This window comes from Kogia breviceps, chromosome 5 (assembly GCF_026419965.1).
Source record: "Kogia breviceps isolate mKogBre1 chromosome 5, mKogBre1 haplotype 1, whole genome shotgun sequence".
NCBI lineage: Eukaryota > Metazoa > Chordata > Mammalia > Artiodactyla > Physeteridae > Kogia > Kogia breviceps.
In genome coordinates, this window is record NC_081314.1 from 18,394,508 (window position 1) to 18,418,252 (window position 23,745).

The window sequence follows — 23,745 nt, forward strand, 5'->3', positions numbered from 1 at the left end:
GATGCTAAAAAACAAGAACAGACAGTGCCCAATTTGTACAATTAATTTTGGGGTGTAACTTCTTTAAGTGGGTTGCTTGAACTCAGGGTGTTTTTTCTTACGGAAACAATGGTGGCTGAGTTCCAAGTCTAGACTACAAAAGCCTACATGCTTCATAATGTGCTGCAGACTTGTCATTTACTAACCATACAAATACAATTAAACGCTCACTGAGCCACTACTGTGTGGCTGCCTCTTTACTCCATCCTTATGTAAGTTAGCTTGATCTAATTCTCACAACAACTCTGTGTCGAAGGGAACCAAAACTCTGATAGCTTAAGTAACTTGCCCAAGGACACACAGCATGTATGTGGTTAAAAAAAAAGAACCCCGTGGTCTCTCTGGCCCTAGAATTTGTTGTTTTCACACTCACTCTGCCCTCCTGATGGGTCTCAATCACCATCTGCATCAATGTTTCTATGAAAAAAATGCATTCCAAATTCTAATGGCAATGCCAAGATCACATCTCTCAGCCCTGGCAGCTAAAGTCCCCCTTTGCCCTTCCAATTTCTCTAATTTTCTTTTCAATAGCAGAGAGAGAGAGAGAGAGAGAGAGAGAGAGAAAGAGAGAGAGAGAGAGACAAAGAGAGAGAGAGGGAGGGAGAGAGAGAGATCGAGATCGGTAGGTCAGCTTGGCATGAAAGCGTCTCTGGTCTTGAGCATCCACTGCCTCCCCCGTACCCATCAGGTAGCTGACCTGGAGACAGTGCACATGCTCCTCCTTATACTTCTGCTACTTTTACCAACTCTTGACTCTGACACAGGTTTGATCAAAGGGCTTGGTGATCATTCAAATCCCAGCTTGGACCAGAACTTAACTTTGAAAGCATTCAATAAAACGTGGATTTAAAATAAACAGTGAGATTTCTGCCCCCAACATCTCCCATTGGTATCTCACCCAGTGAGGACCATCATAATCTTCTTTATGCCTCATCTCTATCTAGACCTGCCATCCCTGTTCCCAACACATTAATCTCTTCTTTCTCTACTGCTTCTGAAAGTGTTGGGAATCTTGTAAAATCAGTCAAGCTGTCTCAAGGCCTCCAGTGGGCCTGCATCTCATCCAATGTACTATCTCTTTATTTCTTATATTTAAAAAATTCTCCCAATCAGCTTTTGTAGACTTCCTTGATAGCAAGTTCCATCCCACCCCTTTTCCTTAAAAGCAAGTTCTCATTTCTCCTATTATCCTGTAACTGTCTCCCTGTGTGCCCTTTACTGCTCTTAGGAAGACCTTAAACTATGCTTCTTGTCTTTGGTTATTATTGATACTATATTGAGGATTCATAATTTAGTGTGTGGAGTATTTTGGTTCTGGCTCCCTGATTCTTTTCCTTGTGTTTCCTGCATTCCCCCCTGTGATTTACCTGCTCCTTGTTGATCCTACCCAAGGAGAAAGAGAAGCCCGGGAAGAGACATAGCACAAAGCCTCGGCCAAGGGGAAGTTGTTGCCTCTGACTGGTGAAAATGAGGTGTTTCCATTCTCTGTTGAATCACATTCTTCTGTTTACACAGATAATTGGGAGTAGGCTATATAAAGTGGAAATGACAAGAATAACAAAATAAAAAGACATTATCCACATCATCGACATTGAAAATACACAGTTCTTGGCTAAGAAATTATCCAGGATTATTAGGAAATAAAGAATGATTAAAAATTATCACCAATCTGAGTGAAAAGTGTTCCCTTTGGGAGCTGAGCCTCCATGGTCTCCCAAGACCTTTGCTGCCATTAGTTGATTAATTAATTCATTAACACCTAGTAGAGCACAGGATATTGACTCCATATGGCACTGAGCAGGCAGTTTGATTTCTTTAGAAAATTTCTCTTACACGAAAGCACAGAAATAGTAAATAATTAAGCTCTAAGCTGCCTCATTGTGATCTTTTATTGATCAAGGCAGAGATTTGAGAGGAGGAAGCCTTCAGGCACTCACTCCAACCAGACCATGTTTGCCCCATGATGACATGTTACCAGGAGACACTTGTTCCTATTATAAAGACTTTAAGGAACAAAACAAGCTCACAATGTGTCTATGGCTCTCAGTACTTCTGTCCGAGGTTAATCACCCCAGTCTTGAAGATGGAAGCATTTTCTGGTGGACTCCCAAGAGGCCAGAGGAAGCGAGAGATGAGAGTGGGCTGCCTGCTGCCTTCCTAGTCTTCTCTTCATTAAGCTGGATTTTAATGCTTCTTTTTTTTCTAATAAAGTTATTAGAAAAATGACTTATGATTGTGAGGCTCAGTGAGCCCTCCAGGCAGTGAAGGTGGGGGCACGGGCTCTGAGCTTGGATCAATGACAGAGAAAGTGGTCTTAGCCATTCTGCCGGTGGGACTTTTGCTGCCCCTGACTCCTATCCCCACTCACCTGCCAGCCAACTGCTGCCTCCCCCAAGGGTCTCCAGGTGGACCCAGGTGGGAGGGAGAGCCATCAAGATGGGATGAGTAGCTGCCTCAGTGTCCCAAACCTTTCCTCATCTCTCGTCCTGCCCCAGTCCCCTTCCCTCCCATGTGTTCCTTCAGGTACCACCCCCTTTCTCTCCATCTCTTCTCCGCAGAGCCCCTTGGAGGAATCATCTACACCCACCATCTCTACCTCCCCTCCTATGTCCTGACACCTCCCAGTCCGGGCTTTCATGCTTCACTTGTAGCTGTTCCTTGGTGACAAAGCTCATCTCACTACTCTGGAGGGTAAATCTAATCCACAATCACGTGATACAACTTCCTGCCAGGAAGCTTTGGAAATTGTCCATAACTCTTTCCTTCATGTCGTCTCCTTTGGCTTTTGTGACAACTCTTTTTTTAAAAAAAATTTATTTTATACTGGAGTACAGTTGATTTATAATGTTGTGTTAGTTTCGGGTGTACAGCAAAGTGATTCAGTTATACATATACATATATCCATTCTTTTCCAGATTCTTTTCCCATATAGGTTATTACAGAGTATTGAGTAGAGTTCCCTGTGCTATACAGTAGTTCCTTGTTGGTTATCTATTTTATATAGAGTAATGTGTGTATGTTAATCCCAACCTCCTAATTTATCCCTCCCCCCTTTCCCTTTGGTCACCGTAAGTGTGTTTCCAGGTCTGTGAGTCGGCTTCTGTTTTGTAAGTTCATTAACTCCCTCCTTCATATCGCCTCCTTTGGCTTTTGTGACAGCTTTTTTTTTTTTTTTTTTTTTTTTTTTTTTTTTTTTTTTTGGCGGTACGCGGGCCTCTCACTGTTGTGGCCTCTCCCGTTGCGGAGCACAGGCTCCGGACGCGCAGGCTCAGCGGCCATGGCTCACGGGCCCAGCCGCTCCGCGGCATGTGGGATCTTCCCGGACCGGGGCACGAACCCGCGTCCCCTGCATCGGCAGGGGGACTCTCAACCGCTGCGCCACCAGGGAAGCCCAGACCGCCCCTTTGAGAAAGGACTTCCAGCCTAATTGAGGCTCCCTCAGGATTCCCCTTGTCTGTGGGTCAAGGTCTTTTTGGGCGGCCCCTGGCCAATGACTGAGCAAAGCCGTGGAAGGGCCCAGCCACTGGCCTGCAACCTGGGACCCTCTAACAGGAATCTTTGCCTCGCAGCTCCCAGCTGGGTGGTGGAGACTTAGGTCTGCACCGATCTGACCACTGCCCTGCCCAATCCTGCCTCTTCCCTTCCCCTTTCATAGGTGTTGCTCCCAGTAAACCTTTTGTTCTCTAACTGTCTCAGTGTTTGTTTCCTGGAGGACCCAAATGACACAGTCCTTCTACTCCTCTGTTGCATTCCTGTTTGCCAGCCTCTTACATGATGATGTTTCAAAGGTGTTGGTATAGGCCCTCTTCCCTTCTCAATTTACCCGCTGTTCTTGGGTCACTGTCTTATTCTCCTCCTTGTTTATCACTCTCTCTCCCACCCCCCAACCAGTGAAGAAATTCACATCTCTTTCTCAGATCATATTACTCTCCAGTCTTCAAGTCTGTGTATCTCTGCTTTGCCAGTATCTCCATTTGGATGTCTTTGTAGGCATCTCAAACTTAACATGTGCAAAAATCCCACATCAACCCCAAATCCTTACCCCCGCCCCCAACTACCAAATGGTTCTCTTGTATTTTCTGTCTTAGGGCATGGTACCTAACTGTGGATTAAATCTCTGTGCCAGAAACCTTGGTTTTGTTCTTGATTCTTCTGTTGCCCTCTGTTGCTCTACGACCCACAGCCAATCTCCAGTCTCATGTGACCACTGTCTGCATTCTTGCTGGAGCTGCCTTTGTTCTGGCCTGGGTCCCTGCAGTCACCTCGTGACTGGTCTTTCTGTTCTTAATCCCACCACATTCAATCCATCCTTGAACCCATTGTCAGGGTGATTATGAAATACAAATCGGTATCATCCTCCTGACGAGCCCTTTTTAATAGCTTTCCCTTACCCTTCAACCCAAACATCTCAGAATGGTTTGGGGAAGAGGAGTCCCTGGAACAGCAGCATCAGCACCACCTGGGAACTTATTCAAAATGCAAATTCTCAGGCACCAGCCCAGACCTGAATCAGAAACTCTGGGGCTGGACCCTAGCAATCTGCTTAACAAGCTTTCCAGGTGATGCCGGCTAAAATGTGAGTATCAGTGGCTTAGGAAGCCATTCACATCTCTAGTTCCCTCAATTGTCCTGATAGCACATCTGCCTCCTGCCCTGCTCTGCTCACCCTGGGCAACTTTTCTGGTCATTATGGGACTCCCTCTGCTAACTCCTGAACCAGTGTATCACCTCCTCCAGGAAGCCTTCCCTGACACTTCTCTAGCTGAGATAGGCACCCCCTCCTCTGTGCTCTCAAGTCCCCTGTGCTTCGCTCTATCACAGCTCTTATCTCGCTGTGTTGTAATTGCCTTTTTACCAGGCTGCATCTCCCGCTAGACTGTGAGCTTGTTCAAAAGACAGATTGCCTTTCATCTCTGACTCTCTGGGGCCTGGCTCACTGCCAGGCCTGGAGAAGGGGCGTAGTCATGACGTCCTGATGGGGGAGAATCATCTCTGCCTTTGCTGGGGTTGCTGGGTTACAGTGACACTGTCAGCTGTCTGGAGCAGGTGTATTCTGCCTGTTCATGTGCATCTGGACATCTACTCTACAAGTAGTGGGGCTGGGGTTTGATCTCATCCTGCTTGTTTCATTTCAGCCCAGGGGAGCTGGATGCTGGCATGTGCTAATTGGATGACGGCACTGGGTCTGACTGGCCTTGTACATGTGTGCACAGGCAGTGAGCAGAGAACAGTTCAAACAGAATCATCTTGAAAATGCTTTGATTCCCCCAGCTAAGCAGTCTGAACCTGCACTCCTGGGAACCTGGCAGAACTCTGCCATGCTGCTCTTGGTGAGAGCCTGCCCGGGGCATCAGCTCTGCCGGGAGACTGTTGCATCCAGACTAGTCACGTGTTGTGCCGAGTGCTCCAGGTACAAGACTTTCCCAGTGAGTGACGTCCAGGTGAGTCAGCGGTCCTGACTTGAAAGCACAGAGCATTAGATACTCACCTGGAAATGCATCAAAGCAGAGGGAGAGGCTGAGGGGCACACTGGTCTTTAGGCAACTGGGGGCCCACTTGCAGATGCTAAGGGAAAACAGAGCAAAGAAAGGTTACTGCGTGACCTGAAAAGAGCTACACTTCTCCCCCTCCCTGCCTCCTGTAGTTGCAGCTCCTGTCCCGTCCAGGATGCATCAGGAAGGGGAGGTCCAGGAGACAGACAGGGAAAAGTTTGAGCTTCCTGGAGCAGTTGTGTGGACGTTGATCCCTTGTGAAGCCAGATCCCCACGTTGCACCTGTCGAAGGGTCCGCTTTCTCCCATCAGCCACCCCTCAGACCAAATGCATCACTTTAAGGCAGTGGTCCTTCATCTATTTTGGGTGATCAGGGACCCTTTTGGGAATCCTAGAGAATGATAGTAATTCTCCTCAGAAAAAGGAACATTTCCCATAGATGCATACTTTTTGGTCTCATTTCAGGTGCTTTATGAAATCACCGAGGTTTATTCATTTACCCATAGGAGCCTATGGACTGCTGAGAAGGAATCCCCACTTCTAGTCACTCCTGGTCCTTCCTGCACCAAAGTCCCCTCCTGGATCAGCCTCACCCTGGAAGCCCTGGGAGGAATGGCTCCCTCCCCAGCGCTCACATGCACGGAGCCTGGCTGCACAGCAAAGCATGGCGGGTAACACAGCCTTAGTCTCCGGAGTCAGGAGTCCAGTTGCTGCCCAGCTTCCTGTCCTTGTTTCCCCACTTACTTGTCGTGTGACCTTGTGGACTGATGGATGAGCCATGCTGAGCCTCAGTTTCCTTGCTGATGAAGTGAGTGTGATCACAGGATCTGCCCCCCAGGGTTTCTGCGAGACTTCAGTGAGAGCCTGCCCGTCAGGCGCTACGCGGGAACTGGTATGGAGGGGAATGCAGGGGCGGGCCTTTTGTTCTCTGTGTCCTGGGTGCCTGGCACAGGGTCTGTGCACAGTAGGTATTCAACTGATGTTAGTGAAAGAGGAGAAGGAATCACTAGACTAAGATAGAGATAATTGCACCCATGGGAATAGGCTAAATGTGACCAGTAAAGGGGCAGTGGCCTTGCCTTTAGTGTCCCCGTCCTGCTTAGCCTCATGGATTGCCTCCCCAAGTTGGAGAGCTGGACACTCAACCTAGGACTTGACAGGTTTGGATTAAATGAGATAATGTGAAGAGTGAAGCATGATGTAGAAGCTCTGGCTTTGTAGTCAGAACTGGGTTCAAAACTAGCCTCTGACACTCATCTGCATTTGGGCAGACTTATCTCTCAGAGCCTGAGTTTCCTCAAATGACATGTGAAACTATTGATGTCTATCTCATAAGATTCTTGGGCAGGGCTTCCCTGGTGGCGCAGTGGTTTAAGAATCCACATGCCAATGTTAGGGACACGGGTTTGAGCCCTGGTCCGGGAAGATCCCACATACTGCAGAGCAACTAAGTCCATGCTACTTAGCCTGCGCTCTAGAGCCCGCAAGCCACAACTACTGAAGCCCGTGCACCTAGAGCCTGTGCTCCACGGCAAGAGAAGCTACCGCAATGAGAAACACGTGCACCGCAGCAAAGAGTAGCCCCCGCTTGCTGCAACTAGAGAAAGCCCATGTGCAGCAACGAAGACCCAACGCAGCCAAAAATAAATAAATAAAATAAATAAATTTATATAAAAAAGTTTCTTGTGCAGATCAGATTGTATCAAGTATATAAAATGTTGAGCACATAAAGATGCTGAAGAAGTGGAATCTGTGGTCTTAATTGGAGACGGTGGAGGGCTAAACAGACGTGAGATCTGAAGATGGGTGAGTCACTAGCTCTAGACACGGAGACCTAGGAACATGTCTGATGCTGGGCTTTAAGTTAGGTGCTTGAAATCAAATCATGGCTTATCTCTTACTAGCTGGGTAGCATTGAGCAAGTCAACCTCTCTGAGCTCCAGTTTCTTCATCCTGAAATGGAAACAATAATACTACCCACCACAAAGAGTTGCTTTTATTGTGATGCTCAAGTGAGAGAATGTATAATTGCACTTAGTGCAATGTCTGGCCCATAGCAAGCACTCAGTAAATGGTAGCTTTATTATTACTATTATCTGAGGGAGGATAAGAGGGGCGTCCCCACCCTAAACCCTACCCCAACCTGTAGAGCTCACCAGGTAGCACGGATTCCAGGGGCCATGGAGACCCTGAATGGTCCCTGAATGCATGCTGTTTAGAGCTTACTCTGTTTGAGATGCTCTGTGCATGTTTCCTGGACAACTGGTTCCACTCCTTCCTGGGCCCTGGGGCCCCTGCCAGCTGAGTTTTCCAGGAATACACCCACATTCTCTTAGGTAGAAGAAATTCATCTCAGGCTACCTGAAGCAGAGGCCACATGGACCCAGTGCTCCCTGCAACCCAGCTCTTCCAGGAGAGCACTCCAGGCCCAGGGAGGCTGCTGAGCTTCGTTCATATTCAACATCACTTGGAGCTGCACCTTTTCTCCAGGCTGTGTGGGGATGTGCATCACCATGGAAACCGTAGAGGTGAAATCACTCAAGTGTTGGCAAGCAGAGTTTCTCTCTGGAGCTTGGAAAAATGGAGATCATGCTCACCGTGTCACAGAAAGGAGAGATGCCCTCAAAACAACTTGCACACTCTCAACTCTATTTGGGGACTTTCTCTTTAAATAAAAACGGAACCAAAAATGAAAGAGAAATGTTTTCAGTCTCTAGATTGGCTGCCCCAGAGAGTCCACTTGGAATGGACATGCCAATCCTTTCTGGCTTTCCTAATCTGCTACATCTTGTAGAGTGGATAACACATTCTGTCTGAAAAGAAATGGGGTGACAACTCGGAGTTGATATTTCAAATCAATGAAGCTGGAGTCCAGAAGTGTGGACTCTTGTGCTTCTTGGCCACTTCTGGTCCTTTGCCTGATTTTTGTGCCCAGGACACATTTTCTAAATGAGGATCTGATAGGCTCCTGGTGGCTAAGTTCCTCAAGGATATATTGGCTCACCTGGGAAGGCTCCAAGATCACTGTGTTCATACCTACTCAAAGGTCACCCTGCCCTCAGACAGGTGTAGACAGGGCTCTGTGCCTGCTCCTGGGAGCTAATTTTGGCAGTGAGAGACCACACAGCTCTGGCTGCCCGGCTGGGGTAGGGGAGGAGAAGCAGGAAATGGAGAGAGTGCAGGTGGTGCTGGAGTGCAGTTGGGCACTAGGGTAGCTTACAGGAGACTTTGGTTAGTGGGGGGATCTGAGCACATCCATGGTTTGAAAGAGGCCATCAATGTGGACCACTTGAATTCTAGTTAGTCTCAGAGTACAGCACTCTTTCCTGTCTTCTTTTTCTCCATTGGGTAAAAAGGGCACTGATAGGGCTTCCCTGGTGGCGCAGTGGTTGAGAGTCCGCCTGCCGGTGCAGGGAACACGGGTTCGTGCCCCGGTCCGCGAGGATCCCACATGCCGCGGAGCGGCTGGGCCCGTGAGCCATGGCCGCTGGGCCTGCACGTCTGGAGCCTGTGCTCAGCAGCAGGAGAGGCCAAGGTGGTGAGAGGCCCGTGTACCACAAAAAAAGAAAAAAAAAAAAAAAAGAAAGAACCACTGATAATTCCTTTCCATCCATCAAGGGCAGGTTTCAACACATCGTGTAAAAGATTGGCTTCACTTGTTCACTCATTCGTCAAAAATGTGTCAGGCATTTATTAAGAGCCCTGAGCACATTCCCTGACATATAGTAGGCACCCAAATTTGTTGAATAAATGGCTATCCTAAGACTAAAAAAAAAAAAAAAAAAAAAATGTGTCAGGCACTATGGTAGGGTCTGAGGATACAGCCTTCTTACAAATAGTTATGGACCAGGATGCCAGAATGAATATATGGTCACAGATAAAGTAAGTGTTTTCAGCAAATGACTCTATTGTAACAGTTATAACTTTTCTATTTTTATCAGGGACTTTGATTACTATGTCAAAGGCGGTTAAGACAACAGACAGACACCCATAGCAACTGGTCTTGAAACTAAGGTCAGTGTTTCACTTTCCCAGGTAAGAACAAACAGGTCATTTGAAATGCAGTCTAGCGGAGGGATAAATTAGGAGCTTAGAATTAACATATACACACTACTATATATAAAATAGATAACGAACAAGGACCTACTGTATAGCACAGGGAACTATACTCAATGTTCTATAATAACCTATATGGGGAAAGAATCTGAAAAAGAATATATGTATATGTATAACTGAATCACTCTGCTATACACCTGAAGCTAACACAACATTGTAAATCAACTAGACTCCAATAAAAAAAAAAAAAGAAATGCAATCTAATCTATTCCATTCTGTGCTTTTAATGTTGTGCCTTAGTTTCTCCATATTAAACTTCAGTCAGAACAATTAGAATATTCTATGTTTTTCAGAGGCCCTAACGTAGGAAGAGCTAAAGTTTGGAGAAGTGGGCACATGAGGTTGTTGATTCCTCTCCTGGTATCTGACTTAGGGCTGCTCAGGGCACAACTCAGGGGGCATCATTTACATAGATTACATTGTGGGTGGTGCTTCTGAGCTGTGCAATTAGGCAGCCCTGGTGCAGGTGGCTCTGAGGGTGGCATTTGGAGGCAAGTGGAGACTAAACTCTAGGAGGCAGGCAGGAGGGGAAGAGAGGCTCCGAGGGGTATAGAAGGTCCAGAATGAATCAGTGCAGGGGGGTGGGTGGTGTGCTGTTGACAGGGCAGAATGGCATTGTCAGACGTTAATGTGACAAGCAGGGTGATGGTGGACAGTAGCCAACAGGGGAATGAGCAAGAACTCATGGAGATAAGACAGACCAGTTCCTTTGGGAGGCTTCTAGAAAAGCACCAAAATAGAGACATCTGAAGTGCTACTATTTTGTAAGTGGAGGCCTATTGGTCTACAGCCTTGGGGACAAACTTGTAAAATAGCCATATGTATGATTCACTATTTAGTGGGGCCCTAAGTCATATGGGCTTCCTGTTTGGTACATAGCTCTCAGGAGGATTTTTGTTTTCAGAAAAGGAACACTTGTTTCCTTCTTCAGGGCCTCAGGGAGAGAGTTACAAAAGTGTGAGAGGACCATAAATACTGTTGCAGCTGTACCTGGGCTGAGCACCTGGCTTCTCTCTCCTCCTAGCAGAGGCCAATTTCCTCTTCTTCCTGGGCACACGCCTAGACTACATCTCCCAGCCTCCCTTGCAGTTAGGTGTAACCAGGTGACCAAGTTTCTGCCAACGGAATGTGAACTGAAATGATGTGTACCGTTTCCAGGCCTGGCATAAAACATGCCAAGTACAGTGCTCCATGATCTTTCCCTTTCTGCTGGCTTGATATAGATCAGCATGGAGATCTTGGAAGCCACATGTTGAAGGTAGGGAAACACAAGATGGAAACAGCCTGGGTCCCTAAATCACCACTCTAAGCAGATCAGCTTGCTAGTTGGGGCTTTACACAAGTAAGAATAAGTCTGTATCAGGTCTGAACCGCCATACTTGTTGGGGTTTGTTTGTTGCAGCAGCAAGTAGTACCTTAACTGAAACGCTGTTAGTCTTGAGTTTCTCCCCTAGTCAGGTATGACTGTTCTGAATCAGGAGTCTACTTCTGGTCCAGACAGTGTGGTAATGGGGTTGCATAGAGCAAACCATGGTTATCTCTGAAGAAATAGCCTAACTCTCAGCAGGGGCTTCAGTGGGGAAATTTTTCTTGGAAGGGGACCGAGAGCATGGCAGTTACCATGACTTACTGTCTAATGCTGTTGGGAAACAAAACAAAACAAACAAAATAAAACAAAAAAACCCTCTATATAACTGAAATCTGCCTTCTGGCAACTTCCCTTCTTATTCCCCGTTCTTCTCTTTGCAGCAATAGCAATTGCTATTGCTGCAAATAGCAACAGCAATAGCAAATAGCAAATTGCTCATTTGCTATTGCAAATAGCAATAGTTCAGTCTCTTCTCTGTTGTCATGTTTCCAGGAGTTCTCTTCTCCCAGCTCTTCCCCAGTTCTGACTTGGTTCCTTTGATGGCCTAGTTCCCTGAAGCACGGGCTTTGGAGTTACACGACATCAGCTCAAATTCAACCATCTCCACATACTGGCCTTGTGATAATGAACACATTCTCTCTCTGAATCCCAACCTCTTCATCTGTCCAGTGGAGATGGAGGTGCTTCACAGGGTTGTTGTTGTGAGTAGTTAATGAGATCCAGTGCCTGAAGCACCCAACAATGTGCCTGGTAGAGTCGGTGTCTCCTCAGCTGTAGCTGTGATTTCTGTTGTGTTTGCTGTTGTGATTTCAGGCCTTTCACCAACCTGGTGAGTGGCTCTGAATATACTGAGGTTGGTTCAAATCCCGTGGAACTTGGATTGAACACAGTCCTGTAGCTGGTATCCAACTGACATCAGTGCATGGGAGGTCGGCTTCTTGTGAAGTGGGTACTGTATTCATGCTCCTTTCCTCTGGTTAGCAGGCCTGTCAAGGAGCTTGTGCTCAGCTGGACCCTCAGACCATCAGGGCAGTAGCATTGTACCAGCACACCTGGTCCGCTTAAGACATCACTCTTTGTCCTAGGTCTTGACAACTCAGGATACCTCCCATGGCACTGCCAGCTGGGAGGTGTTTTGGGGAGCCTGACACATTCGAAAGGATCTTTGAAAGGATTTTATAGAAGAAGCATTCTTCACCTTTCTTGGATCTTGGGTCTTCTGGAGAATTTGATGGAAGTTCTGGATCTTCTTTCTACTAAGATATCAATACACCTATAGACACAGTGCTTTGCGTACTATTCGGAAGGCCTCAGAAGAGAATCAGCCCTTGGCTGGCAGGGTTGGGCTGAGAGCATGCCTGCTCTCCCTGGGGAACTGTGGACGTTTCCTTGAGAGGATGCTCCAGGCAACCTCCGTACCTGTGGCCTTAGCAAAGTGAGGACGATCCAAGCACTTTTCTCATCAAGTTCAAATCAGCTGTGTAAACCTCAGAGGGGACTTCTCTGTGGCCTCCTGGTCATCTCTGTCTGAACAACCCTGCAGGTTCAGAACGTTTATCAGTGTCATTGGGAGTCTGCCGAGGTTATGTGGCATTTAATTTGTTCTTTGGAGGAAAGTGAGTCACCACCTAGGAGGGTAGGCTGTGGGGCAGGAATGCACAGAGGGAAGGGAAAATGACACTGCATATGGAAAAGATCAAGTGTGCCCTTACTGCTTCTCTGAGATTGCAACCTGAGAGGAGCCCGCTTTTTCTGATGGGGCTTAAAGAGGTTTTCCAAAGCACTGAGACAAAGGACGCTGCCTCCTCCTCCCCCATCTTTGTTGCTCTCACTCCTTTTCTGTGTGTGGAACCATATCCAGTGGAGGGGGAAGGGGACAGGCCATCCACTTGACTGTCAGAGCTGATCACTGCTGACCTTATCAAAACACAGAATCAATACACTCTCCTCCCAGCAGCCCAGGAAAAAATCACAAGGAATTTGAACCGAAGCGATTTGAAGTGCAGAATCGTCTGAAGCAGAAGACAAGTCAGTAAACAGTTGGGTCTCTGAATCCCCCCAGACTCAGAGTCAAGCGAGCCCAGTAGCCTCACTAGAATACTTGTGCAGTATGGGTGCCTGATGAGGGGAGAAATCCAAAGCAGCCTTTGTTGGCTGTTTCCCCTTCCTGGCTGGCCCTCTGGGCTCAGAATGTCACCCGTACTGGGAAGGAGGCCTGTGGGCCTGGGGGATAGAACCCAGGGCAGTGACCTTGGTCCTCCCCAGGACCTTTCAGCAGGCTCTTGGGATGACCCTCTCCTGGCCTGACCCTGGAGCAGAGACCTCTAGGCTCCACTGTACCCTTGGAAAAGCCAAGCTGTGTCACTGATTTAATGCCAAGGGGTCTTCACGATGCTACCACCTGCCACTCACCCTTGTTTCTTTCTCCCCTTTCTCTTTTCTTCAGTCTTGCTTTCTAGTCCTTATCTCTTTCTACTTTGCCTCTTTTTTCAGGAGGAAGAAGACTAGAAGGAAGGAATGGAGTAGAAGCCATCATGGGTAGAAGGGAAGGGGAGTTAGACGAGGTTACCCAGTGCCCGCAGAGGTACCTGCCTTCCTGAATAAGCCGTATTCTGCAGGTCACCCTCTATGGCAGGTTTTGGGTTGGGGTGCAGACCCTCTGGAAACCAGAGGCTATTCCCTGGTGGCAGTGGGACCTGAGCTAGGTGTATTCCATCCCTTCTCTGGCCTTCTCAACCCTTCTAACAACAAACCAGTGTCTTGGGTATATTCCCTCAAGACATCAACTCCCTAACCGTGTCCCCATCTCCCATTTCTGGCCATTCCTGCCATCTCAGAGCTCATAGCAGCTGGTGCCCAGGGCCGACAGAAGCATCAGGCTTTACTGTACTACATACTGTGTATGACAGTTGCCCACCCTGTCTCTCTCCATCACTCTGCACTCACTTCCTTGAGGTCAGCAACTGGTCTGATTCATCCTGGTGTCCCCAGAGCCTATCCCAGGAGACTGCACAGAGCAGAGCCCAGGGACTGGTCTTCCTGAGGAGCTCAGTGCTCATCAGGAAGGCAGGCCTACCTTCACCGGGGTCCACATGGACCCCTGCATAGAGCCATCAAGGTCAGCTCTTCTGTGGCTTCATAGCTTTGCTGTTGAGCAAGAACATGGACAGCAGAGCTGGCCACCTCGCCAGCCTCATGACACTAATGCATTTTCATTCCTTTGCATATCCGGTGGCCTCTGCCTGGAATGCATCCTACCCAGGCAGAATTAATTGCTCTCTTTTCTGAGTTCCCCAAAGATGTTGTACTCAGGTTTTTATAGCACTGATTACATTGTGCTTTATTGGCTGTTTGCATGACTGTCTCCTCCTATGTAGGCATTCATCTCACAAATACTCATTGAGCATCTTTGCCAGGTGTGGGAAGCGTGAAGAAAGGCCATCATGGAGCCAAGTGGGAGGATGAATGGCCTTGACAATGCCAGGCACAGAGCAGGCTCACATCAAATGTCCATTGAGTGGAATTGAGGGTGTGGTATTTGGAGAGGCTGGGCAGAGAAGGGGGCCAGGAACAGGAGATGGAGGCACATTTAGGGAATTGATGTCTTATTGTTAACATCCAGAGAGTTTAGTACTGGGAGGGGAGAAAAGTGAGCAGAAACAAGGAAATCTTGTCGGCTAAGGTGGGCTGGAGCCGGGGTCCAACAGGTTAGGCTGCTTCAAGGACAGCATTAACCAGGAGCCTGCACTCTGCAGGGCTCACCCAAGGGTGTGGCTGCAAGTGTCCTGCCAGCCGTTTATACCAGCCAGCACTGTGCACAGACACAGGTCTCTGGATGCTGGGGGAGGGAGAATGGTTATCAGGAGGGCACACACGGAGCAGCAGTGGCCAGGAGGCCCTGGTGCCGACGTTACTAATTGAGGGGATTGTGATGCACTGGATTTTTTAATATCACATTGGTAAATGGAGGGCAACCATCACTGAGCATACAATAAAACAGTGAGGATGAAGCATCACAGGTTTGCATCCTCCCCTCAGGGGAAGGAGAAAGTAAGGTGGGGGGCAGATGGGAGTGGTACCCTGGACCTCTCGGGTCCCTGGCGTGAAGAGCCCTTGCCTGTGTAGCTGGTGCTGAGCGAGGCTTCCAGTTCCCTGTGCAGCTTAACATGCCCAGAAGCAGGTGAGGCTGCCAGCCTGCCAGCTGTCAGGATCTCCCGACAGAGCAGCCTGGAGCCCTTTGGAGCAGTGGAGCGCTGGTGCCCGATCTTTCTTCCCAGCGAATCCCTTCCCACACGACTGGGCATCCAGGGAAATTCCCCACGCCCCAGAAGCTCATCACCCTGCGGGCAGGGATTAGAAGTGAACGCAGGAGCACCAGCCGCAGATGACCCCAGCTTCTAAATGAGCATTTCACTAGTTTGGAACCTGGGGAAAACGCAGTTCAAGTTATATGGAGAAATAAACGAGTAAAAGGGGAGCCTGATTTTATATCCTGCTGCTTATGTTCAGCACGTCCATACTAGTAAGGAGAGCTCTCTTTTTAAAGGGGTCACTGTTGATTAGCTGCAGTGCCCTTTTGAGCACTTTGTGTAGTTACAGCATGGTTATGCCGTGCTGGGGAGGAAGCATCCAGTTCCACATAGCCTTTTTTTCTTTTTTTAACATCTTTATTGGAGTATAATTGCTTTACAGTGGTGTGTTAGTTTCTGCTTTACAACAAAGTGAGTCAGCTATACGTATACATATATCCCCTTATCCCCTCCCTCTTGCGTCTCCCTCCCACCCTCCCTATCCCACCCCTCTAGGTGGTCACAAAGCACCGAGCTGATCTCCCTGTGCTATGCGGCTGCTTCCCACTAGCTAGCTATTTTACATTTGGTGGTGTATATGTGTCCATGCCACTCTCTCACTTCGTCCCAGCTTACCCTTCCCCCTCCCCGTGTCCTCAAGTCCATGCTCTACATCTGCGTCTTTATTCCTGTCCTGCTCCTTTATGCCTCCTCCTGTCAGGTTGAAATTGGCTCCCTCACTCTGTGACTGTGCTTTATGTCGGCGCTGAGTGGTGCAGCGGTCTGGGTGTTTACACTTGCCGCCTGCCCCACGGCAGGTCGATTCTTCCTCATTCCACAATCCTGAGATTGGTACTCTATCCCCATCGGAGTGGACACCCGATTCCTTTTCCACAAGCTGTGTGTTCTTGTTCTCTTCCTCTTTAGCCATTAAGCGAAGACTGGGAATGCTTTTTATGTCCTCCAGCCGCTGACGGCTTGTTCTGATGCTTCATCCTCGTGGGACTAGCAGGAGTCTGCTGCCCACTCCTCGGAGACCAGGAGTCTCCTCTCATTTCCTCTAGCAGACAGACTTGCCCGGCCCAAGGAGGGGTTTCTTTTTTTTTTTTTAACCTTTCAAATCCACTTTTATTTTCCTTTTTCCTCCTCACATACAGAGCTTCTCCACGCACTGCATTTCTTGCAGCTGTAAAGTCATTGGACGTTGGTCAGGTACCATTTTATCCCCTAAAACTTTGCTGGCATCAAAATATGACAGTTAACCAGTGTTAAATCTATAAAATATTTACATAGCACAGCACATTAAGCTTTAGACACTTGGCAATTAAACCACATAAAAATTGGACAAGACCCCCATCCTACATGTTCAGAATCAGGTGTTCACAGTCCCTATCTGGTGACTGTACATCGTTCAAAACGCAGCAGAAGCAACAGGCAGTTACTTTGAAGGATACTGAACGCTATGATCTGGAAGCACATTAGGATGCTACCCCAGTGTCATGTACCACTGCACCTTTCTCCAAGGCGGTCTCATAATTCTGGAATGGCAGGTCCAGCTGATACAAAATGAAGACAGACAACACAACGTTTACTCTGTGGAGATATCTTAACTCCTACCATGGACGCATGGTGATTTTGAATACAACTCGTCCTAAAAACTTGTCACGATCATCCTGGTTTTTTAGGTTGGGTGATCCATCAATCTTGCACTCAACTGTGACTTCGTTTATGTCATTTCTATTACCCAAGATGAGCTGGATGGCAACTAATGGCTGTAGATAGCTCCCATGCAGTTTTTTCCCATAACATGGAAAATATTTTCAACTTATCATTCCATTGGAAGGATAAGTTGATAGCACTGCTGTGTTTTCACCCTTCAAAATGCATTCTATCCTTGGTTCTCCTTGAGGCTTTAATCCAATTATTCTGTTCATTTTCACAAGAATACAAGGGCTTCCTGCAGAGTAGCCAAACTTGGGATCGTCCACACCACTGCGTGCTTCAAGTAAGACAAGAGGAAACCGACATGAAGTATATTCTGGACCTTTCTGCTCAAAAAACGCTCCACGGGGACAATCTGTGAGATTATTCTGTTCTTCTAAGCCATATGACTTTAGAAATTTCTTAAGGTCATTAATGTACCCTCTATAGGACTCTGGATTAGACACGCTGAATGAAAAATCCGATGCTGTCACCGGTTTTGGAAAAACCATAAGCCCTGGACTAGGAATCTGGTCACGATATTTTGGAACCTCATCGTTCAGTCTGAAGCATAGCCCACATGGTGAATGAAAAGAGTGCAGCCAGGATTCCCATAAAAGACTAGGTAGAAGAGCAAGATCAAACCCCAGCTCTTGGCGGTGGGCCCCAGGAACTCTCCGGTGGTCGGGTTGTAGATGAAGAGCTTCCACTCGGCCAGGCTCTGGACTTCTCTTTCTTCGTCGTGGTGTGTGTGCGGAGTCGAGGGGAGCGGCGGCCGCGGGGGTGGAAGCGGCGAGGAGCGCAGAGGCGCGTCCGGGCTCGAGCGGCGCAGCCCGGCCCGACGACGGCCGCAGAGGGCGGGACGGCCTAGGAAACCTTCTCTCTGTGGTGAGCGCTCGACCCGACTGCACTGCGCTGCGCGGCGCTGAGCCGGGCCGCCGCTCCGGCAGCGGGAGCCTCGTGTTTTTTTTTTTAAATTAAAAAATTTTTTATTGGAGTGTAGTTGATGTACAATATTGTGTTAGTTTCAGGTGTACAGCAAAGTGAATCAGTTACACATATACATATTTCACTCTTTTTTAGATTCTTTTTCCATATAGGCCATTACAGAGTATTGAGTAGAGTTCCCTGTGCTATACAGTAGGTCCTTTTTAGTTATCTATTTTATATATAGTAGTGTGTATATGTCAGTCCCAATCTCCCAATTTATCCCTCCCTACCTCTTCTGCCCAGTAACCATAGGTTTGTTTTCTATGTCTGTGGCTCTATTTCTGTTTTGTAGATAAGCTCATTTGTACCCTTTTTTTAGATTCCACATATAAGCGATATCACGTATTTGTCTTTCTCTGTCTGACTTACTTCGCTCAGTATGACAATCTCTAGGTCCATCCATGTTGCTGCAAGTGGCATTATTTTGTTCTTTTTTATGGCTGAATAGTATTCCATTGTGTATATGTACCACATCTTCTTCATGCATTCCTCTGTTGATGGACATTTCACTTGCTTCCATGTCCTGGCGATTGTAAATAGTGCTGCAATGAACATTGGGGTGCATGCACATTTTCGAATTATGGTTTTCTCTGGTTATATGCCCAGGAGTGGTATTGCTGGGTCATATGTTAGCCCAGGGAGGGGTTTAGACTTAGTTTCACAAAGCCTCCTGAATATGCCATTCTCAGAAGACATTTTAGCAGGTGGCAGGGGAGGTGTGGGGCACTTGAGACCTGGGTTTGAGTCCCAAGCTGCACCAATGATAAACTTGCTGAACTCCAGTTCCCCATTTACAGAATGGGGACAAGAGGCTGTGCTGTGGGGAGAGGTGACAGCTACAGAGCTCTAGGAATCTTCTGCTTCTTTCAGTGTTCATGTGCTTGGGCTTATATTAGGTTTGAGACCATGCGACCTTACAAAAACCTTGCAAAAAGCCAGAGAACCTCTTAGTTTTAAGCTGATCCTGGGTGCCAAGGGTCCTGGTTTCTGAGTAGGTCTGGTTGGTTAGGATATTCTGAGATGTTCTTAGAATGATCCCATGGATCCTCATTAGTATGATAGCTACTGCTTTTTGAGCACCTACTGGAGTAAACATTGATCTATTGCATTCTTTGTGTCCTGTAATTTTTATCATGACACTATGAGGCAGATATTCTCATTCCCATTTGATGGGTAAGGAAACTGAGACTCAGGGAGGTTAATAATGGGTCCAAAAATCTCACATTTGATAAATGTGAGAGTTGAGTTTCAACTGGCCTTCTGACTTCCAATTCCATCTTTCCACCATGCATTGCTGTCCCTGCAGAAATCAAAGAATCCAAGTTAAGCGATTTCCTAGAGCAGTGCTGTCATTTTTATTTTTTAAATTAATTTATTTAATTTTTTGCGGTACGTGCGCCTCTCACTGCTGTGGCCTCTCCCGTTGCGGAGCACAGGCTCCGGACGCGCAGGCTCAGCGGCCATGGCTCACGGGCCCAGCCACTCCGCGGCATGTGGGATCTTCCCGGACCGGGGCACGAACCCGTGTCCCCTGCATCGGCAGGCGGACTCTCAACCACTGCGCCACCAGGGAAGCCCGAGCAGTGCTGTCTATTAGAAAGTTTTCTATGATGATGGAAAATTCCTACTCTGCTCTGTCTAATACAATAAGCATTAGCCACTTGAAATGTGGCTAATGTGACAGAACTGAGTTTTACATTTTATTTCATTTTAATTTCTAAATTTAAATAGTTCACGTGGGTAGTGGTTGCCATATTAGACAGTGCAGTGCTAGAGCCTGCATTTTGCTCATGTGAGTCTTCAGGAGACCCCAGGAGCTTGTAATCTATGGCCCCCACTTAAGCTCCTCCCAACTCACCACCACGTATACACACTGAGTGGCTACCTTCTTATAGTTCTGTAGTAAACTGTATGTCACCTTCTGCTTATAGTGATATGGTCAGGGCCCTGGGGTCTTTTGCTAGACTGGATGGTTCTCCATCTGGTAATTTCTTTTCCCAGCTCCCCTTTAACTTTTGGTTTCTGATCTTCAATCTCAGTCTCCAGTTTGCCAGCTCAGTTCTATCTGTAGCTATGATTGGCAGTCCTATTAGCCTTCTAGAAGTCACTGGCACTTAGGTACACAGGGAGGGGTTAGCCCAGGGAGGGGTTTAGACTGAGTTTCACAAAGTTTTTCCCATCCTCTTTCACATTCTTGGCAATTTGAGCATCACATTTTTTTCTTTCTCTTTGAAATATCTTTTTTTTTTCTGATTATAGAAGTAGTGCATATTGATAATAAAAAATGTAGAAAATATGGAAAAAATAAGTAAAAACTGAGAGCAATGCCAGTATTCAGACATTATCAGCTTTATAATTTGAGATGTTTTCTTCCAGATACATGTAGTTAGTTTATTTTTTATTTTTTTATTTTATTTTATTTTTAACATCTTTATTGGAGTATAATTGCTTTACAATGATGTGTTAGTTTATTCTTTACAACAACGTGAATCAGTTATACATATACATATGTTCCCATATCTTTTCCCTCTTGAGTCTTACATGTAGTTTTTTTTTCTTTTGTGGTACGCGGGCCTCTCACTGTTGTGGCCTCTCCCGTTGCAGAGCACAGGCTCCGGACGCGCAGGCCCAGCGGCCATGGCCCACGGGCCCAGCCGCTCCGCCGCACGTGGGATCTTCCCGGACCGGGGCACGAACCCACGTCCCCTGCATCGGCAGGCGGACTCTCAACCACTGCGCCACCAGGGAAGCCCTTACATGTAGTTTTAACATAAGGAAAATACCATTTGTAATCTCAACTTTTATTTACCAATAGGTCATGAATATTTTGTCATCAAATATACTTCAAATACATAATTTTAAACAGGTGTAAAGTAGTTTCTTGAGTGAATATATTAAAGCTTATTTAACCAATCTCTCAGTGGAACATTTAGGTTATTTTCGGTGTTTTGCTATTTTGTTCATTTTGTACTGCATGAACATCTGTACAGCTGATTCAGATAATTCCCTGTGTATACCCGTTATCAGTTCACTAGAGCAGAGTCCCAAATGGCAGTTGAGAGGTCAAAGGACATTTGTCTTTTAAAGCTCTCCCTGGGGCGATTGGGACTGACATATATACACTACTATGTATAAAATAGATAATTAATGAGAACCTACTGTACAGCACAGGGAACTCTACTCAATGCTCTGTGGTGACCTAAATGGGAAGGAAATCTAAAAAAGAGTGGGTATATGTATACGTATGACGGATTCACTTCGCTGTACAGCAAGAAAATAACACAGCATTGTAAAGCAACTATACTCCAATAACAATTTTAAAAATAACAAAATTTACCATCTTAAAAAAAATAAAAAAACAAAGCTCTCTCTGGGTGTTGCCAAAATTGCTTCCGGGAAGTTCACCAACTTTTATCCTCATCCGTGGAGTGTAAGACTGCCTACCTGTGATGGGATCAAGCAACCCGAGCAAATGTCCACCTCTCATGTTCACCATCGTATTGTTTAAAAATTGGAATTAGAAGGTGTTTCACTTTGTAGCAACTTACACCAAAACTTAGCAATCTAAAACCACCACTTAATTTTGTTCACAATTTTGTGAGGCAGGAATTCAGGAAGGGCTGGGCTAGGCATTTCTTCCACGGGGTCTTTGAAATGATTACTGTTAGAAGCTGGCTGGGGCTGGAATCACCGAAGTCTTGATAAGGCTGAACGTTCAAAATGGCTCACTCACATGGCTGTTCTTGGCACTTGCTGCTGCCTAGGAGCTCAGCTGGGGCTGTCAACTGGAGCCCCACCTGGGATTGCTCCAGCGTGGTGATCTCAGGGTAGCTGGGCTTCTTGTATAGCATCTAGCTTCCACCAGAGTGAGTATTCCAAGAGATCCAAGTCGAAGCTGTATTGCCTTTTCTGACCAAAACTGGGAGTCATACAGCATCACTTGTACCATTCTCTACTGGTTGAAGCACTCATACATTTGTGCAGATTCACGAGGAGGGGACATAGGCTCTACTTTTTAATGGGAGAAATGTCAAAGGTTTGGGGACTTTTTTGAAAACTGCCAAGAAGATATTTTACATGTGAGCATGGTCTGCATGATATTAGTGACAAATCGCCATCAATGATACTCAAGTGTTCAAGGGACCTGTATCTGAGAAGGGGTCTAAAGACCCTGCTGGATAAACATGATGGCTGCTAAGGGCCTTGTGTTGGGGTGATGCATATGTGAATATGGGCAACCACAAGCAAGCTGGGGATTTATTAGTCAATGTGAACAACAGTCAAGGGTCCAGAGTCTGGGGTTGGCTGGTTGCTGAGCCCTGGGCATCTCTGACATAAGGAGGGGATTCAGAGAGCCCAGTCATGTAGGAGGATGGGGCAGTGTGGATCAATGAATCTTCTGTGGACCTTTCCAGAATACATATGGCCAGAGTGAGGAAGGGATTTTGGCACGTCTATTTTGAAACAATTCTCTGACAATTACAATGCGCCCTCCCCAAAGACCCCTGGTTTTACAAGTGTTTTATTTTGCATCTGTCACCTCAGTTGATTCTTGCAAAGGGCAAGGTAGGTGTTAGGACACTTGTTTCACAGAGAAGGAATCCAAAGCACACAGAGGTTAAGTAACTAGGCAGACAGACTCACATCGAACCAGGAATTTCTGACTGCTCTAGAAATCATTAGAGAGTTTCCTTTCTCTGAAGATCTCATGGCCACCCCCTTCACTGTGGCATTCTTGACACTGTGACTGGCATATGTTTCGTTGGACTGTGTTAGTAGCTTTATGGTCCAGAGGGTCTGGGACAGGGAGATTCCCGGGCCCGTCTGTGTACATAGGGACATTGTCCTGTCTGAATAGCTTGTAAGTTTCAGCTGAATTTGGGTTGTGAAAGTGACACATTCTCTGGTAGGAATGCTGAGGCCATTAAGGATGCACAGCACATCTCCAAATGCAACAGCTAGGCTCCATTCCTCCAAATGTAGGTCAATGGTGAAAAAACAACAAAACAAACCATTTTACATTTCAAAAGTGCTGCCCAGGGAGGAAGGCTGGCCTGCTGCTTGGAAGTGAATCTGGCTGGAGACAACTTTCAAAGCCCAGGATGTGTTTTTTTTTTTTTTTTTTTTTTTTTAAACATCTTTATTGGAATATAATTGCTTTACAATGGTGTGTTAGTTTCTGCTTTATAACAAAGTGAATCAGCTATACATATACATATATCCCCATATCTCCTCACTCTTGTGTCTCCCTCCCACCGTCCCTATCCCACCCCTCTAGGTTGTCACAAAACACTGAGCTGTGCTATGCGGCTGCTTCCCACGAGCTATTTTACATTTGGTAGTGTATATATAAGTACATGCCATTCTCACACTTCGCCCCAGCTTACCCTTCCCCTTCCCCATGTCCTCAAGTCCATTCTCTACATCTGCATCTTTATTCCTGTCCTGCCCCTAGGTTATTCATAACCTTTTTTTTTTTAGATTCCATATATATGTGTTAGCATACTATATTTGTTTTTCTCTTTCTGAATTACTTCACTCTGTATGACAAACTCTAGGTCCATCCACCTCACTACAAGTAACTCAATTTTGTTTCTTTTTATGGCTGAGTATTATTCCACTGTATATATGTACCACATCTTCTTTATCCATTCATCTGTTGATGGACACTTAGGTTGCTTCCATGTCCTGGCTATTGTAAATAGAGCTGCAGTGAACATTGTGGCACATGACTCTTTTTGAATTGTGG

At 46.6% G+C, this 23,745-nt stretch overlaps 1 pseudogene; it reads right to left on the reverse strand.

Annotated features, from left to right (window-relative positions):
• Window positions 1-16,408: 16,408 nt before the first annotated feature.
• Window positions 16,409-21,847, reverse strand: LOC131757646 (sodium/potassium-transporting ATPase subunit beta-3 pseudogene; annotated as a pseudogene).
• Window positions 21,848-23,745: the final 1,898 nt, after the last annotated feature.